We start from the raw sequence: 17,760 nt of genomic DNA on the forward strand, positions 1-17,760 counted from the left end.
GTCAGAGGGGGAGACGAACCATGAGAGATGATGGACTCTGAAAAACAAACTGAGGGTTCTAGAGGGGAGGAGGGTAGGGGGATGGGTTAGCCTGGTGATGGGTATTAAAGAGGGCAAATTCTGCATGGAGCACTGGGTGTTATGAACAAACAATGAATCATGGAACACTACATCAAAAACAAATGATGTAATATATGGTGATTACCATAACAATAAAAAATTAAAAAAAGAACCACCCTCTGCCCCGCCCAATCAGGTGACTGAGTTAATCAAAGGCAAGTTTATCTTGGGTGGGCCTCACCTAATCAGGTGAGCTCTTAAAAGAAACTTGGTTTTTCCAGACAGAAGCAGCTCAAAACCTAAAAGACATTCTGCTGGAACCCAAATAAAAGTAAGTTACCAGATTGTGAGAGGTCTTACAGAGGAAGTCATGTGGCAAAGATCTGAGTGCGTCTTCTAGGAGTTAAAATGGTCACTGTCCAACAGCTAACAAGATGTTGCAGAAGTCAATCATACAACCACAAGGAAATAAATTATGACAACAGAAGGGAGTTTAGAAGTGGATCTTTCCCTGTCATGCCCCTAGATAAGAACACAGACAGCTGATACTTTGAGTTCAACCTTAAGCAATACTTAGGAGAGAACCCAGGTAATATATGCCAGGTTCCAGCCCAAGGAAATGGGAGATAGTAAATTTGTTTGTTTGTTTTTTAAGCTACAGTAGTCTCCCCTTACCAGTGGGTGATATGTTCCAAGACCCTCAGTGGATGCTTGAAACCGCACGTAGTACTCTACCCTATACACACTATTTTTCCTATACATACCTATAATAAAGTTTAACTTATAAATTAAACATATTAATAAAATAATTGTAATATATTGTAATAAAAGTTAAGCGAATGTCATCTCTCAAATTACACTGTAAAGTGCTCACGCTTCTTCTTGGGATGGTGTGAGATGATAAAATGCCTGTGTGATGAGAGGAAGTGAGAGGACGATCACAGGCACGGGAACATGGTGTTAGGCCACCAGTAACCTTCAGGTAATAGGACAGGAGGACCGCCGGTGACTAGGAGAACTTAGACCACGTGAAGTAAAACCGCGGATAAGGGAACTACCTTGTTAGGTTTGTGGTCATCTGTTACCCGGCAACAGAAATGTAATATACCACTTCCCCTATGTCCCACTGCCTTGCACAACCTTCTCTGGCTCCGTTGTCCTCACCTTACCCTTCAATGGAGGTTGTTTGCCTTTTGTCTCAGCCCTCTCCAAAGTGATTATGTCTATCTGAGTCACTTTAACAGGCATCTGTAGTGCTTCTCTCTCGATCTCTCCACTCCTCCTCCCACTTAGATCCACGTCCTATTTCCCCTATTGCTTTCCGATCAGTACGCTGCGTGAGTACCAGACTCCTCACTGGATGGGCCCCAAATCTACCTTGTTTCTGCCCCCTCTACCTTCCACTCCAAGTACCTCCTCCTTCTAATTGGGACAGTCCCAGTCATGGCATTTCTATTTTCCCAGCATTTAATCTGTAGGCATCACTAGAAAATTCACCCTCTTCCCCTTCTATGATTAGAACCAACAACTGGCCAAATCCTGATGGCTTTCAACAATATAATTCACATTCAGCCCTCTTTTCTATTGCCAGGGCAATTTAGACGCTTATTACTACTGCTCTGGGGTGTTTTTTCCTAATTTATCAAAAACCTATTTCAAAATCTACATATTTATAAAATCTATGTATTTGTAGGTCTTACAAAAGGCAATAAAATTAATATCCCCTCAAATATGCCCTCAAAGTCTAACATATGTAATTTCAATTCTTAGCTGTTGTCACTTAATTGCAATGGCCTCTTAATATTTTTTTTTAACGTCTCTGGGCCTCAGTTTCCCTATCTAATTATTGGGGAAAGTGACATTTACCTCACAGTGTTAACAAGAGGATTCCACGAAAAGGAATCCAATAAATGGTGGCTGTCCTCATCATTCCCTGGGACACCAGCAACAGAACCAATTTCCTTATTCATCAGGCTGGAAAGCTTACCAAGGCCTCCATTCTTCTTTCTCTATCCAATTCTGAACCCGCAGGGTGACCATGACTAACGGCTTGTGTGATAAGTTCTTGAGAGCATTAGGAGTCTCCATTCAGCTTGTAAACTCTTGGAGAATGTCAACAACGTTGCTTGCTTATCCTTGTCGCCCTGAATGCTGGCTACCAAATCCATGATAAACAATGAACAAGAAATCGAGAAGCGGTTCAACAGGCACTTGGTAGCAGGAGAGGAGGACAGAGAAGAAAGTGGAAGTGGTAAATGTAACAGGCAAGCTTCACCTCACCTAAAAAATCAAATGAAGCAAAGATGCCCCTGCACGCTGAGGTTACTCTTAATGAGCAGTCCTCCTTGGAACACATGGGCCGCTACTGAAATCAGATCTTCTTCAGGATCGTTACAATTTTCCCATGGGAGGAGGGAGGCCGACTCAACTCATCACATGCAATCCAGAGAGAGGACAATATCAACAGAATACTTTTGTAATTTAGTAATTGGATACGCTTGACAATTTTCGGTTAGTTCATTTGCCCCAAAGGTGTAAAGGGTTGAAAATCTTTTTTCCTTCTGCAGCTGAAACTCTCTCTATAAAATGGGGAAATTCAAACCATGTTGCCAAAGAGATGACAGCCCTGAGTTCTAGACATGGCGTCTCTCGTAAACCCAGCAGGCTCTTACTCTGAGTACCCAAGAGTGACACAACTTTATTTTCTGCCAAACATCGGGGATACAACATTTATAAATATTCTAGTTCTAATTTATGACAAACCAGAAGGCATCAGTTAAAAATTTTATAAACACCTTATTTTAAGAGGCTTAAAAAGCTTTCACTGATTTCTCCCAACCATGATTTTCGGAGAATCAGAAAAAGGAAAAAAAAAAAAAAAAAGCTCTTAAGGAGATACCTTCTAGTCAACATGTGAGGAGGAAGGGAGTCTCAGAGAACAGGAGGAACTGAATATGCAGACAGAATTAAAAGAAACACAAACAGGAAGGAGGTAGGAAGTCAGGAGAACTTTCACAAACAGGTGTAACAACTTCAGGTCTTACAGGGAATGCAGAAAGAAGAGAAGTAAAGCTTCTAGGAAGCTTTGGCAGATACACCTAAGCAGAGAGAACAAGCAAGGTCTGACAAGAGCATCTCCAGCGGGCGGTTCTGTTGATGTGATGGATAATGCTGTGGTAACGCTCCCAGGGTAGTGGGGAGGGCAGGAGAGAACCCACAGACAGATGTGCTGGGTATGAGCGTGAGATGGTCAAGGAAAGGATAAAAATGTTACTGTTCGTTGAGAACACTTACGCATGATTTTATACACAAGATCCCCACAACTAAGGTTACTATCATTGTACCCATTGTACCGGTATGGAAATAGAGGCACCAAGAGGCTAAGGGAGAAAGTAGGTTACTATTGAGCAAACATTCCCTTCCTTTCCCCAACATTCACAGCAGAATCCAACCCTTCGCCTTTGATGTTAGACCTGGTCATGTGACTGGCACGAAATGTGAATGGAAGGTAGTGTAGCTTTCTAAGCCTATACCTGAAGAGGTTTGTGCTTTGTCCGCCTCGGAGCTTCTGACAACCCTGAGAAGAACATGCTTCAGGTAACCACGAAGCCTCCACCCTGGGCACCAATGTGAGACAAGCAGGGCAGAGCCCCCTGCCCCCCACCGGCAGCCTTGCAGTATAAACCAGCAGTTTATAAACCAGTTCTGAGAACCCAACACTAGTGTTGCATCCCACTGATACTGTAAGTCACCAGTTTACTGAGGTGTCAAAAATCCATTTTTTTGCTGCTTATTAGCCCTTGGTCCCCTGGCTGAAACACAGAAGCCATTTTCTAAACAAATGTTAGCTCTCCTGCTCAGAAAGGAGGAGTGGGTGGAGTTTAATATAGAAACCTATTTTCTGATTTCCACCTCACAAAGTCTAAATATAACACACTTCTTACTTCGTATGTCTTGCTTCTGAGTAAACTGGATTCTTACGTAAAGTAAGAATCTTTGGCTCTGCTTTCTCGTGGCAGTCTTACAGGCTGCTTTTGTTTTTCTCCCTCCCTTAAGCTGCCTTCCTGCACTGTTATTTTTACAAACCACATTAACTGAAAAAGATTGCATTTTATTCTTTTACATCATTATCTCCCCAAACAGAGCACTTTACTCTTCACCGTATTTTTGTATATCTCATCTGGTATTTTTTATGTTTCTGTTTCCTGCACTTACCTCCATCAAGTTTAGATAATAGTCATGGGCTCTTTGAGGACTCTAAGCTTTTACTGAACATTGTGGGGATTACATCCATAAAAGGCTTGATGTACTCTGCTGATCAAAGATCTCTTTCTACCGCTTGCAGAAGTTTTCATCCTTTGAGAGTAAGCCAATAGTTTCAAGGGCAGTGAGTTTTTGGCAGCAATAATCCTTGACTACACTAAAGTAAGATTGTACCTTTGTCTCAGCCTTGGTTTTTCCTGAATGTATTTACCAAAACAAAACAAAACAGAACTATTACCATTCACTTCCTTCTGCTCCTGTATCCAACATTCTTGGCTTCCTAATTTCCTTTTATGATATAGGCCTGATAATACAGTATTTTAACTTTTCCCGACAAAGTGATCAGCAACACCTTATAGGAGGGTAGAAGCTCTCTCAACTTGCAGATCTCCGCAGGCTCACCCTTAACTATCGACTTGGTTCAGAACTCCCTAGCATGGCACACTGGTGCTCCCTGGCTGCCGGACGGGCCCCGTCTTTTGCCACGGGCTCTCTCCACTCATGCCCCAACTTCTTAAAAATGAGCTAATACCTATGCTTACAGTATATATTTTAATTATTTTAAGTGATTTATTATTTTGCTAGTGAAGAAAGAAGACTCAACAAAGCAAAATATCCTGTTGGTGGCCACACACCTATCCAGGAGCAGAGCTCTTACACCAGACTCACTAGTCTCTGTCCCCTAAGCACTCCACTCCCACCAAGTGCCTTTGCTGACATCGTTCCCTCCGCCCAAAACACCTTGCAAACTCACCCTTGCAGTGAGCACTGAGTCTCTAATGCCAACTCAGCTTTCTCGTGCTTTTTTGTGACCAGCCAGAAATAAAATTAACTGTTGCTCCATTTGTGTAACCCTCGTCCCTTGCCTAATTTTATTAGGGAAGAAATAAAACACTGTATTTATACCTCCATTTGCCCCACCGTCCAAAGCTCCCTGAAGGCAGGGGCCTCATTTTTAATCCTCAGAGCTGAACTGAGCTTCTGGCACATTGCAGGTACCCAATAACTGAGTGTTTAATCTAATCTAGGTAACAAAGGAAAATCAGGATAGTTATTATAATTACTCGAGAAAAGTAAAGAGTGGGTGAAAATGTGTGTGAATAATGTATCCATGTCGGCATATAATATACACGGGCTATCTATAATAATATAGGTTAATAGGGTACTGTATAGATAACCCATATGGATTATCCACAATATGCTGAAGGGATGATAAAAACTGAGTACAAAGGAAGATAGTGGCTAAATATCTCTCTATGGAATTTTTGATAAGGCTTTGAGGATGGCTTATCAAATACTTGATAAGCAGGACACAAGCAGAGTACAGGTCACTTGTCAAAGGAAGGTAACTTCTAATTTTCACAGCAAAGCAACTGAGAAGGGTCATGGGATCCTTAAGAAATGTCTTTGGAAGAACAAGGGCGCCCCGTACATAAAACTCTCACAGTTCTACTAGGAGTGGAACTTACAAAAAGAACAAAGTTAATGTGTTAACACAAGACAATGTGCCTTCTTGGATTTTGCCACCTACCAACATCCCCTTACATATCATTTACATTTGATGACTTAAAAAAAAATGTTTCCTATTTGTTTTTTACTTATAAGATAAGATCAAGAGAGATCAACACACTTGCTGGAAGAATTTCCACCCTTACAGCTGCTAGTTACTGTCCACCTCATCCATATCCACTATTTCTCTCAACATTGGCTCTTCCCTTGGGGAATCTTTCAAAGTTGCATCCCTCTGTCCAGCCCTCAGTATTCAGATATTTATTTTTCCAGATCTCTACTGACAGCCAAGTCTCCAAGAGAATCTCTATGCTATAGTCACTTTGAGAGAATGGGCGAATTAAATACTCAGCAAGAACCAAAGGTCCCCATGATGGTGTCTTTACCTTTCCGATATACTTTCTTCCCTTCCTCCTCCTCCATCCTGGGGGGGGGGGTGAGGGCTAGCGGTGGTGTGAAGGGGATAATTCTAGGTGTATATCAATCTGACCCACCACGGTGAAAATAATCATGCCGTCCTGGTCTCCCACAAGGACCTCGGGAGTAATACCGTCACATTTCTCTGCCACTGAAAATGCTGCCCGATGTACATTACCTTGTCTCCATTTCAGGTTTTAATAATAAATTCAAACTGTCTTTTCAAGCCATTTTCTTTAATGCCTTGACAGACTTGCACTAGTGCTACTCTAGATAAATGCTTGCTTCATCCCAAAGAGATATCAGAAAGTAATTTCTCTTCAATTTACTCCTGCATTTTGCCGATTAATTATCTTGAAACATTTTTGCAGTAGATTGCTCCATCCCGTTAAAATAAAAAAAATCTCTCCTAAATTTCTGAACCACTCCCACCCACCCCCCAATCATAGTTTTTACACTCTGCGGTGTCAGTTTTAAAGCAACATTTTACTAACTACAACATTCATAGTTAAACCAAAGCAAAGAGGTATCATTTGTTACAATGTTTTTCTCATCTGTAACACAGATCAGGGGGTTTCTTTTTCCCTTTATTTTACATTGCCTCCAAGTAAATATATCTGGGGTAAAAAAAAAAAAAAAAATAGTATCCCTTGCAATGGAAAGGGTAACATACACAGTGAATGACTGAACTATACTGGCCAGACAGGATCAATGGCACAGAAGGAAAGCAGTGATACATCACAGGACCACCCCTGATCCATCAGTTGGTGGCAAGGATGATGGTGTGCGTGGGCGGCAAACCATCAGCATGCACGTTTTCCTCTGTGACTGGTGCTGACACATCGGCTGTCCAGTGCCTACCGGTCTTTGGCCAAAGCCGGGTGGGGAGTACCTGCAAGCCATAAACTCGCAGTCCTTTAAAAACATTCTTCATGGATAAAGTATGCAAATACAGCCACCAACACTTCCAAAGACTCTAACTTATCAATGATGGAGCATTACTGGAGTTGATTTTTAAATGAAAAATTCAGATGGGATGGGAAGGCAGTTTTTTGCAGTCCCCCCATGTGATCTGGGGGATACAGTATTGAGGAATTATATACTTTATGATGTAATTAAAAAAAAATTTTTAACCACCAACTAGGTTTATGAAGAATGGTGCACACTCCTACTAAAATATCAAAGTAAATATTTTATTTCCATAGGTGAGGTAGCAAGGCGAATGCTTCATGGGCGGGCACATGAAAGTCTTGACCTTCTTTTGGTTCCTTTACACAGACCGACAAACGCCAGAATGAGTTACTTCTGTTCAAAAATCTAATCAGCACGTCTGTGTTGTAGATCCACTCCATGCCAGGCACTATCCAAGGTTCTGGGAACCCAAAAGTGAACAAAAAAGACCAAATAACTCTGCCCTCATGGAGTCCATTCTAATCCATGCATTTTTCTCATCTTCCTAGATCTGAGCCAAAAGATGTATATTTTCATTTCCCAAGTATTTTATGTTAAAATTAACACAGTTCAAATTTTATTCATTTCCTAGAGGGTATGGATTTTAAAAAGCCAATCATCTTCAGAAGATACTACCCTGATGTCTAGGAAAAGGATATTTAATCTGAGATTCTTTCAACTCCTCATCTGTTTCACAGAATGCGAGGCTATGAATGAAACCACACAGACTACAGGAAAAGTAAAAACTGTTTTCTGAGTAGAAATAAAGTAGAACATCTAATGTGTACCTCTCATTTTGTACTTTCCTACTTGATATATATATATTTTATGACATCCATCTCTGGCTCAAATTCACAGATGAGATCCATTAAAACCCCAAGTTCAGTCCAGCTTTCTTGAAAATTTTCAAAGTGGCAAACAAATTGAGGAGAACTTCTACCTTAAAAACCCATCACCGATGCTCTTGATCAATAGCTGGCATCAGTGAATCTTAGACAGACATGTGGGCAAGAATGTTGGAGCCAGGCAAGGATTTTTCTTAATATGGACACTGATGTCACCTAGGCAGAGAGAAGCCGAGCAGAGTGGCAATAAGAGGGAAATGATTATATAACACATCCAAACCATAAATAAACACTCCATTAAGTTATAAAATTCTGTATGTCCTTAGGAGGGCTTCCTGTGAGCCACTTAACTTAGAAAAAATAAAAGGAAAGCTCTATTAATCATTCATTTGGTCAAAACCTACTGAATCCTTGCTCTATACCCAGCACAACACATCATCATCATCATCATCATCACTGTGTTGAATTTACTGTGTACCGAATACTGAGCTGGTTGATGGCATGTCTCATTTCATTTCATCAGTGAGCAACCCTTTAGAAGTTGGGTATAATTGTTACCCTCATTTTAGATGAGCAGATGAAGTAAATGATATCAAAGAGGTTATGTTACCTGCTTGTGGTCTCACAGCAAATTAAATAATCAGGCACCAAATGAGCATCTATCAGTCTCCTAAGACCATGGTCTTTTACTACCTGTTGCTCCAGCTTTGAGATATAACTGACATATAACACTGCATGAGTTTAATGTATAAAATGTGTTAATTTGATACACATACATACTGCAAAACTATTACCACCATAGCTTTAACTAATACCTTTATCACTTCATATAAATATGTAAATAAAAATGTAAGAAATAAAATTTTATGATGAGAACATTTAAGATTTACTCTTAGCAACTTTCAAATATATAATGAAGTATTATCTATAAGCACCACAATGTACATTAGATTCCAACTTACTCATCTTGTAACTGGAAATGTGTACTCTTGGACCAACATCTCCCATTTCCCCCACCCCAGGCCCTGGTAATCAGCATTCTCATCTCAGTTTCTAAAAGTTTAGCTTTGTTAGATTCCAAATATAACTAATACACGGTATTTGTTTTTCTCTGCATTAATTTCACTTAGCATAATGCCCTCAAGGTCCATCCATGTTGTCTCAAATAATAAGATTTCCTTCTTTCTCATGATTGAATATTTCACCATGTATACATATACACACATACACACACACACACACACCCCACATCTTCTTTATTCACTCATCTAATGACTAATGCTTAACTTGGTTACTGTGAATAATGTTGTAATGAACATGGGTGTATAGATATTTCTTTGAGATCCTATTTTCAGTTCTTTTGGATAGATTTCCAAAGGTGGGATTCTATGGCTTTTTAATTTCTTGAGAAATTTGCATGGTCTTTTCCAGAGTGGCTAACCAATTTACATTCCCACTGATAGGTACACAAGGGTTCCTTTTCTTTACATCCTCACCAACACCTGTTGTCTCTTTGTGATTTTAGTCATTCTGACAGGTGTAAAGTGATATCTCATTGCAGTTTTGATTTGCATTTCCCTAATAATTAGTGATGTCGAGCACCTTTTCATATACCTATTGACCATGTGTATGTCTTCTTCAGAAAAATGTCTATTCAGTTCCTTTGCTCATTTTTAATCAGATTTTTTTTTCTGTTTAGTTGGAGTTTATATATTTTCAGTGTTAACCTCTTATTAGATATATAATTGCAAATATTTTCTCTCATTCTGTAGGTTGCCTTTTTATTTTGTCGATGATTTCCTTTGGTGTACAAAAATGCTTTTTAGTCTGACGTAGTCCCACTTCTTGATTTTGCTGTTGTTTGTATTTTTGGTGTCAAATCCAAAATCACATTGCCAAGACCAATGTCAAAGGGCTTATCCCCTCTGTTTTCTTCTAAGAGTGTTATGGTTTCAGATCTTATGTTCAAGTCTTTGATCCATTTTGAGTTGATTTTTATGTAGGGTATATGATGGGAGTAAGCCCATGGTCTTTACTACTCCATTTTATTATTCCCAAATCAGTTGAAATGTGGATTCATTTGCATCATCAGCTTTGTATCAGAGTTGAAAAGGACTTTCAATATTATCTAATGAATGATAAACTTCAGAAGTTAGCCCATTTCCCATGTTCAGGTAACCTGTTAGAGGCAGAGGTGAAACTAGAATTTAGGTTCTAATACACGCTTGATTCTACTCTTCCATATGTAACTGTGACTAAACCATAATAATAAGGATAATAGCAGCTGACACTTGTGGAATCTATTACCTTTCAAACTTTAAGCACTATATATGTGAAAACTCATTTACTCTTCACAACATAGGAAATGGATCCCACCATCCCCATATAACAGGTGAACAATTGTGACACAGAACGGGTACATAAGTACTAAGTGGTAGAGCCAAGATCTGAGTCTGTATCTGCACAGTTCTCAAGCCCAGCTTTAACTATTATACTATTCTGCTCTTGGTAGCAAAAATAAAATTTTCTCAATGTATCAAACTTTAAAAAGAAAAAACCCCTCAGTTTCTCTATGATGCTTCCTTGACCACCCCAATCCAAATTTATATCTTCTCAACCATGATTTGAGATTTTGAATCCTATTAGCCTGATTCTGTTAACACACACACCATCTCCCAACATATCATTGCTTCTGAGATCAGAGAATATGTCTTTAATTCTATCTGCTCTTCCCCCAGTACCTCATTTTCATAGTGCACTGACTGTAGTAGACAGTCAGCAAAAACATTCAGAAATGGACATTAAAAAAAATAGCAGGTAGCTGACAAAGATAGTTTAAATTCACATTACTAAATTTGACAGAGGGTTGCTCATGCAAAACAATCTATATCCAAAGTCAGGGAAAATCCACATCTAAATATATTTTACAAATAAGTATTTAACTAATAGGTGTTTGCCTGATTTAATTTAAGGTATTTCCTACCCTATGCACCAAAATCACAACTAGTCACCTGAATTAATAAATATCCACATACTTCAAGTTCAACAATAGCTGCCTGGAATAATGTATCACGGTATTACAGAAATTTAAAAAAAAATTAAAGACCCAACATACTTACATAGGCTAACTACATGTTAACTTAGGAAACTCTACAATTCAAATTTAAAAGAAATTGTGTTTGATCAACTCCCTTTTACTAAGACAGTAGGAAAATCGAAACATTCTTGCTGATAACCAACTAATCACACAGCTGGGTTAACCCAAGCTCTCCATTTCCTTTTTGATTGGAATGAGTGATGTCCTTGGTGCCAGAACCCTGGTTGCCTAAGCTCCTTCCCACCACACTATACAATCTATTTCCATCAGCTCAGTTGTATGTTTAACCAGGAATCTATATACGCATTCTCAAGGCTACATACTTGTGGTTGTATTCACATGATATAAGCATAACATAAATTGATGAAATATGAGTGCAAAAAAGAGATCTGTTGCTTCCACTGCTTCCTTGGAAAGACAAGTCCAACTCATGAGAATAAGTGGCTTTATATTAGATAAAGGAAACTTTACAAGGTGGGGGAAAAAAACATGGTAAAATTCCAAAAGAACCATGCCTTAAATTGTTTTGCAAGTGTCCATGGTTTTGTTCTACTTTGAAGAAACTGTAAGTAGTGCATTAGGACTATCATTTATACAGAAAAATAGAGGTGAAACTCCAAATAGTCAATTCATATTTAAATAGGGTCTAGATTCAACAAAGGATTGGCCAAGAGATGCACATTTCAATGTCTTAAAGAATTTTATATAGCATTTTAATTTTTTTCTATTTTCTAAAATTTCTTTTCTATTCTTAAAGCAACTTTTTGTTGCTTCAACCAAATGTTTCAATTGACCAAATAGAAGTCATAACTGATCTGAGTAAGAGGGCTTCTATAGTGCTATATGCAAGCCATGGGTGGCTAGAGGGAAGATGGGCTCTGGTCCTGCGCTTGGCTTCCAGAATTGGCCTCATTCTGTACATTCTTAGCCTATTTTCACCTGTGCTAGCCTCATGGCACCTCCTCATGTCCTCTGTTCTAGTCTCTTAGGCACAAGTTTTTCCTCCCTCAAATTCTTCCTATAAGGCCCCCAAGCACTGTGAATGTCCGTTCCTTCCTGCCCATACACTTGCTATTCTTCCTACACTTCACTCCACCTCTTCTGCACCTGGTTACGGGCATCATCTCCTCCCCTTTTCCTGATTCTTTAGTTTTATTCACATCACCTCCTCTGTTCCCCCTATCACCGAATACCCGCTGGCCCCATTTTATGTTTAACCTGGCTGTGTTCATCCTTGGCTATAAGCACCACAAGGATCAAGACCCACGTTGTTTTCATTTAACTATAGGATCCCTAGCATCCAGCATTTCACCTGGCAGAAAATAAATACTCAAATACTTAATCAATTTTTGGATACACTCATTAACAAACTAATTTAGGTAACTGTTCCTCCAAAACTCCCAAAAGACAGGAATTCTATCTTTTCTCACTTGTGCTTTCTATACGGCATCCTGCATGAAGCCACGCTGGGCTGTTTCCCCGTGCTGAAAGGTTTGAAGTAGGACCTTTTACATCTATTTCTGTACTCAGCTCTCTATGTTTTGGATGCGGGGCTGTAAGGACCAATGTCAGGTGACAGGTGTTCAGAGGGATGCCACCCTGAGTCACACAATCTGAGTGATTTCCCTGGGTGCATCTTCTGTTATTCCTAACCACCGGAACCAACCCAAAGCAGCCTGATAAGATGCCAAATGGCATTCTCTTCTTTCCAGGCATCACGTGTCTCTTGACGTGTACATGTCAAGAACCTCTTCTTTAAAATTCTTAGGCTCCTGGAAGGGTTGAAGTGTGTATATTGTCTTTTAGAATGGAAAGAGTGTGACAGTATCTCTGAAAAAACTGGCTATTCCAGAGACAAAAGGGTTTGTTCAAAAGTACTCTTCTCCCATTGCTTTGTGAGCAAGAGAGTCACATGCTGGTCTTAATGCACTGAAGCCAGGTTCATATCCACGCTGTCTGCCATCACATTTTAGATCCTTTATTCTTCCCTATCACTTGCTAAGATACTCTCACTCCTGCTTTACACCTGCAGCCCCTCTACTATTCACACTTGGTCACATTTCTGAAAGTTCCAACTTGACCTTGCCCTTTGAGTCTCATTTTATAGAAGCAACAGAGTTAAGAGCATTATCCACTAACCGTTCCAAAAATTTTTAAATAACCAAATAGTTCCTAAGCTTCTCTGAGAGGTCCAGGAACAACTCACTCGCTGTCCTGGGTCTGCTTCTTGTCCGCATTTAAATTCCAGGCTAGCAATTGATATCTGCCCAGCCACAAGCTCCCAAGACTGGATTTTCTACCAATCAGGGGGAAATTGGACTTGCTTCATCTCTATTTTTTTTAAAGATTTTTTTTTGAGATTTTATTATTTGACAGAGAAAGCACAAGCAGGAGCATCAGCAGGCAGAGGAAGAAGCAGGCTCCCTGCAGAGCTAGGAGCCTGATGCAGGACGTGATCCCAGGACCCTGGGATCAGGACCTGAGCTGAAGGCAGATGCTTAACTGACTGAGCCACCCAGGCATCCCATGGGCTTGCTTCATTTCTGTCACTTCATTCCAAATGGCCTGCTGCCTCTCTACTTGGGAGATGACATATAAATGCCACCTTTTATACAAGTACCATTCTAATTTTTTACAAGAAATTTTAGATATATCAAATTCAGCATATACCAAATAATGCAATATCCTAAATAATAAGAGACCATATTACCAAGTCCTGAACCCAGAACTTTACCTGCATTATCATTTTATTCTCTCAGTAGTCCTATAACAAATGTGCTACTATCTCATCACAAGAAAGCTAGGTATAAAAAACTTGCCCATAGTCATAAGGAATGTAAATCCATTTATGTCAAATTCCTAGTTCAAACTTTACTTCTCAAAGGATCTCCAAATGCAACCGAACAAACACAATTTATACAGATCTACGGTTCTTCTCTGGATGTTCTTTAAAACACACACACACAATATTCAATGAGGCAACAAATCTCTAGAATTTCTCATTTCAGAACATTTTCACTAAAGCTAAATCTCTCACACAAACACTATCTGGCATCTCTATTTGGTCAACTTGGAACTGAGCTTAAGTACAAATAATGTGGGACAGTACTATACATTATATTTAGCACTTAAGGTACTTGGTGTTTTCACTGGGATACTATTCTGTTACTTTAATAAATTGCAACCTAGCAAGAGCAACACTTCATGAGCCTCTTAGACATAATACCCAATTCCAAGAAGTCATCCTTTCTTGAAAATGTACAAGTTCATTTCTTCTGTTTCTATTATTCCCAAAATTATTTCAAAGTCCAGTAACGTAGAACCAGATGGAATCACTCTTTACTTGATGGAGCAGGAAGAAAAACAGGGGAGAAAAAGGCAATTTGACACATAAAGAACCTAACTGAATATTTCACTAATGTTTGATGAATCACTGATGAGCTTTAGCTTTTCCCGCTTTAGATTCCTTCTTGATTGTGCCCAAATCACTTGCCTGCTACTAAAGTGTCAACAGAGGGCATGTATTCAAGAAACCATACATTACTAAAAATGACCAGCAATTCTTAAACAGTAGATATAGATACTCTTCTTGAAGGTATTTTCTTGGGAGCAAGAGGATTCTCTCTCAATTCACCAAATCATTTAAAGAGTGGGCTGAAGAAAACAATAAGATCTTTAAAACCATTTATCATCTCAAACTTCTCCTTGAACAACTATTTCATTTTTTTTTAACCTTACAGAATAGGCACAGGGGGGGAAAAAATCACTTAACCTGTGGAGATCACAACACAGATGCATTTTTTTAATATAGCCACATACTAACTGGTTAATACAAGCAAACCATTTTCTAGTTGATGCTGGAAGTCTTAGACCAAGAATTTAAGTTAATATTTGAAATATATAGAGAGAAATATAGATCTATATATAATAGTATTAAATTAAAAAGATAATAATTTTGTGATGCACACAGAGATGCCTTTAAAAGTTCAACTTTCTGCTCCATGTATCTTCTTTCTGAAAGTTCTTTTTTTTTTTTTTTAAGATTTTATTTATTTATTTGACAGAGAGAGACACAGCGAGAGAGGGAACACAAGCAGGGGGAGTGGGAGAGGGAGAAGCAGGCTTCCCGCATAGCAGGGAGCCCAATGCGGGGCTCGATCCCAGGACCCTGGGATCATGACCTGAGCCAAACGCAGACGCTTAACGACTGAGCCACCCAGGCGCCCCTGAAAGTTGATTCTTTTTTCCAAGTACTATTATTCTGGTCTGTCATTTTAGGTTATTTTTCCTTCCAGTCACTCTTAAAGGGACATGATTTGCTCTTTGTTCAAAGAGAAAGGATTTCTTCTCAATGCCTGATTGCTTTATCATCTAGCTGAGGCTCTCAATTCATCTTCCGATTAACAGAACTTTTAAACAGTATCAAGAGAATTTCTGGTGGTGAGAGGAGGAAAGGTCTATAGAAAAGGCAAGATCTTCCCAACTGTGTTTAAAAAAAAAAAATTCCCTCTAACAGGCAAAGTAGATCATGATTTTCTGGCCAAGGAAAGAACCTAACTACATTAGATTCAAAGACAGATAAGTAAACAGTGCAATGTTTTCTTGATGTGGCCCCAAGATCCTCACCACAGGCACAGCTTAAATAGCTTGGCACTGCCTGGTGACCCTATATGAATTACCATCCATACACTAGAGCAGTGGTTATCAAATACTAATGTACTTAAGTATCACTTAGATAGCTTGTTAAAATAATTTCCTGAGCCCCACCTCCCGAGATTCTGATTCACCGGGTCTGGGTGGGGCCCATGAATTTGCATTCCTAACAAGCTCACAGGTGATGCCAAATGCTGGTCTAAGGACCACCAGAGCACTGTGATTCCAAAAGCACTTGGGGTAAACTGTATCACTCACTCTGCATCTAAAATTCTGTTCTTGGATTATTTCAGTCTGCAGTCTTAAGCACTTGGTCTTCAAAGAAAACATACTGCTGCAATGTGAGTCTAGATGATGGATAGGGTAGGGTACGGTAGGATGGAAGGCCAGGCCAGGCAGGAAAGAAAGAAAAGAAAGAAAAGAAAGAAAAGAAAGAAAAGAAAGAAAAGAAAGAAAGGAAGGAAGGAGGGAAGGAAGGAAGGAAGGAAGGAAGGAAGGAAGGAAGGAAGGAAAAGAGAGAAAGAGAAAGAGAGAAAGAGAAAGAGAAAGAAAGAAAGAGAGAAAGGGAAAGAAAGAAACTTAAAGTAATGGGTCTTCACTTGGAAAAGAGAGCAAGCTGACTCTGGTTTACAAAGGCCTATCTCATTCCTGTTCCTTTGTCATTTGAGAGAGATGTGAGCAGTCTATGCCAAAAATGCACACGGCACATTCCCAGGAAGCCACTCACAGGGCCAAACTTAATTTTATTTAAGCCTGCCTGAACTTGCTTTTATTTTTCCCCTATAAGCACTCATGAGGTTTTTTTTTTCTTTTCTTTTCTCTTGTAAGAAAGAACTCAAAGGCAAAGACACAGAGTTGACTTCACCAAAAAGTAGCAAACTGTAAAGCAAAAAATAAATAAAAATCAAGCATGTCTGTTTATAACAAGATTCACCCCACAACCCCTCTATTCACCCCCCATACAAAGAGAAAACTTAAGACCATAATAACTACTCTTCAAAAATGATTAAATGAAAATTGCCCAAAAGTCAGATTACTGGAAACATGTCTAAGCCCTTTGTGTGCAAATCCATATGGTGGCAGTTGGAACACCAAACACCTAAGAAAAAACAGACACACACCTTACTATAAAGCAGGGTTGCAAATCCAAATGCCTACAGCGTAAGTAAGGTAATTTAATGGATGAAGTCGGGAGTAAGTGAAGAGAGAGCACCAGAGACAATGGAGAACTTGAGAGTTCTGGCCTTATCAGCTGCTTGTAACTGAAGTCCAATTCTGATAACATCAGAAATACATTTTCTGTTATTCCTTCCAGTCCTATTTCTTGGATTATAAGTTGAGTTACAGATACTATGTTTGGAAAAGTCACAGGAAAACTGGATGAAGGTTAACTTCCTGGAAAAGGTTCATCCTAGGCTGCAGTAGGCAGCCTGGGATGGGTCAGGTCGCCTTTATCCAACTCGGGGTTGAGTTGACTCAAAGTTGGCTGATATTTTGAAAGATTTAGTCTGCCTCTTTTGCTCACATCCTTGGATATAGTTTGAAAGCCTATGGTGTTTATCGGTCTCCCTTGTCCTTCATGGATGTTGAACTCCGACAGTTTTACCCTTAGCAATGGGAGACTGTCATATTGAGCGCTTTGCCTTTTCAGTGATTTGCTTCTTAGCTTCCTAGTTCCACACCCTGCATAGCACAAAAATTAGGCAAATGCCTCCAGGGATGAGACTGCCCAAGATCAGGCTAATTATCTAGTACCTGCCTTTTTTCTGATGTCTCATGCCCTCAACTCCCAGCTGCTTTAGCATCCCTAAACTTTGATGTTTGTCTCTTTTGCCTTATGAGATTGCCAAAAAATCTTCTGCCTTCTCTGCTCCCAGACTACAATCTTTAGTCTGATTTCTCAGCTTCCATCCCAAACCAAAGGAAGGAGGGAAGGAAGGACTTTATAGTGCCCTATGCTCTAGG

The 17,760-nt window shown here is 39.5% G+C and overlaps 1 protein-coding gene across 10 annotated transcripts in view; it reads right to left on the minus strand.

Annotated features, from left to right (window-relative positions):
• FHIT (fragile histidine triad diadenosine triphosphatase) overlaps positions 1–17,760 on the minus strand; it is a 1,472,419-nt gene that overhangs the window by 698,428 nt on the left and 756,231 nt on the right. The gene's annotated exons all lie outside the window — the stretch shown is intronic.

This window comes from Callorhinus ursinus, unplaced genomic scaffold (assembly GCF_003265705.2).
Source record: "Callorhinus ursinus isolate GAN/ISIS: 27379988/994484 unplaced genomic scaffold, GSC_fseal_2.0 scaffold15, whole genome shotgun sequence".
Classification (NCBI taxonomy): Eukaryota; Metazoa; Chordata; class Mammalia; order Carnivora; family Otariidae; genus Callorhinus; species Callorhinus ursinus.